The sequence below is a fragment of the Trachypithecus francoisi genome, unplaced genomic scaffold (assembly GCF_009764315.1).
Source record: "Trachypithecus francoisi isolate TF-2019V2 unplaced genomic scaffold, Tfra_2.0 Lachesis_group12, whole genome shotgun sequence".
In the NCBI taxonomy this organism is placed as follows: Eukaryota; Metazoa; Chordata; class Mammalia; order Primates; family Cercopithecidae; genus Trachypithecus; species Trachypithecus francoisi.
Genome location: NW_022681457.1, coordinates 69,413,570 through 69,415,533, shown reverse-complemented (window position 1 = coordinate 69,415,533; position 1,964 = coordinate 69,413,570). Strand labels below are relative to the sequence as shown.

The 1,964-nt window shown below is 39.0% G+C and overlaps 1 non-coding gene across 1 annotated transcript; it reads right to left on the bottom strand.

Annotated features, from left to right (window-relative positions):
• Positions 1 to 1,102: 1,102 nt before the first annotated feature.
• On the bottom strand, positions 1,103 to 1,209 carry LOC117094136. The gene has a single exon (XR_004441444.1). It is a non-coding gene; the product is annotated as a U6 spliceosomal RNA (small nuclear RNA).
• Between the last annotated feature and the right edge of the window lie 755 nt (positions 1,210 to 1,964).

Genomic DNA, 1,964 nt, shown 5'->3' with positions numbered 1-1,964 from the left:
TTTAAAAATCCATGCATTCATAAGGATTTTACATACATTCACACACATGCATGCACACACACACGTTTTGGTTACCTTTAGAGAGAGCATACTAAAATTGAAAATTGAAGCATTTAAGTTGCTTTTTCTGCATTAACTACGATTTAGGGTAACCAGAGAATTAATGAGGGGATGCTTCTTTGTATAATTGCATTATAGTTAATAAATGAAGAGAAAATAATACATTAAAAATCTCCATTTTGCAAAACCATAGTGAAATAATAGAATTAGGCAGGTTTCCAGATTTAGCCAATAAATGGCATGGGACATATTTATACTGAAAATTAATTGTTACCTGAAATTCAAATTAAACTGGAGGTCTTGTATCTTAGTTAGCAACTCTATATCAAGGTAATGATCAACAGTGGATATTAACATCATTGAGACAGATGCAGAAACATCATTTGATAAAGTTAAACATCTATTTATGATTAAACAATTAAAAGTAGAAGGAAACATTTAATAAAATAATGTATACTTTCAAAAATGCTATGGTAAGCATCATACTTAATAGCAAAATACTGAAAACAAGCTGGGTGTGGTGGCTAATGCCTGTAATCCCAGCACTTTGGGAGGCCGAGGGAGGCAGATCACTTGAGCCCAGGAGTTCGAGACCAGCCTGAGCAAAAACCCCATCTTTACAAAAAATACAAAACTCAGATGAGCATGGTGGCATGTACCTGTAGTCCCTGCTACTTGGGAGGCTAAGATGGAAGGATCGCTTGAGCCCAGGAGGCAATGGTTGCAGTGAGCTGAGATTGTGCCACTGAACTCCAGCCTGCATGACAGTGAGACTCCCTCTCAAACAACAACAAAAATCAATTGAAAGTATTTTTTTTGTGATCAGAAGCAAGACTAGGATGCCCCCATCATATCTTTCATTCAGTTATCTATTGGAAAGCCTAAAGAAATGTTATAAAGATGAGAATGGAAGGAATTAAACTAATTCATAAGAAATATGATTGTGTGTGTAGAGAACCCAAAAGAATCTACAAATAATTGTTTAAATAATAAATAATTTTATTTATTGACTTCTGGTTTTTTTGTTTGTTTGTTTTTGTTTTTTAATATGGAACGCTTCACGAATTTGCGTGTCATCCTTGCGCAGGGGCCATGCTAATCTTCTCTGTATCGTTCCAATTTTAGTATATGTGCTGCCGAAGCGAGCACGACTTCTGGTTTTGTGACAGGCAAGCTGGCTGACTTCCTGTTTTGATGTGGTCCAGAGCCAAAGAAGAAAAACCCCTTACTCAAGCTGTAGCTTACCTAATCTCCAGCCAATCAGCATCAAAGGCCCAAAAACCTATTAACCACAAGTTCCGGCTTTAGGGGACTAGGGACTTCACCAAGGACCCGCAAGTACAGCTAGGCTTGTTTCAACTTCTCCTTATTTTAATGCTAAAAATCATGCCCAGAGATGATTTAAAATGCTAATGTTACATGCAATGTGTGAAAAAGCATGTTGAACCACTGTGCAGGCACCAAAGAAATCCCTCCTAAACATTTGATGACAGGCACATCACAGCAGCTAGGCCCCTATAAGACAGATCAACCTGCTCCCTTTGGGGTGTAGCCCACCCTTTTCTTTTTGCAGTGCTGACCTGTCTTGTGCACAAGCTAAAATAAACATTCTCTTTTTCTTTTTTGTTTCTTTTTCTTTCTTTCTTTCTTGTTTTTTTGAAATGGCGTCTTGTTCTGTTGCCCAGGCTGGAGTACAATGGCACAATCTCAGCTCACTGCAACCTCCGCCTTCCAGGTTCAAGCAATTCTCCTGCCTCAGCCTCCCAAGTAGCTGGGATTATAGGTGTGCACCACCACACCCAGCTGTTTTTTGTATTCTTAGTAGAAATAGGTTTTCACCATGTTGCCCAGGCTTGTCTTGAACTCCTAGGCTCAAGCAATCCACCTGCCTCGGCCTCCCAAAT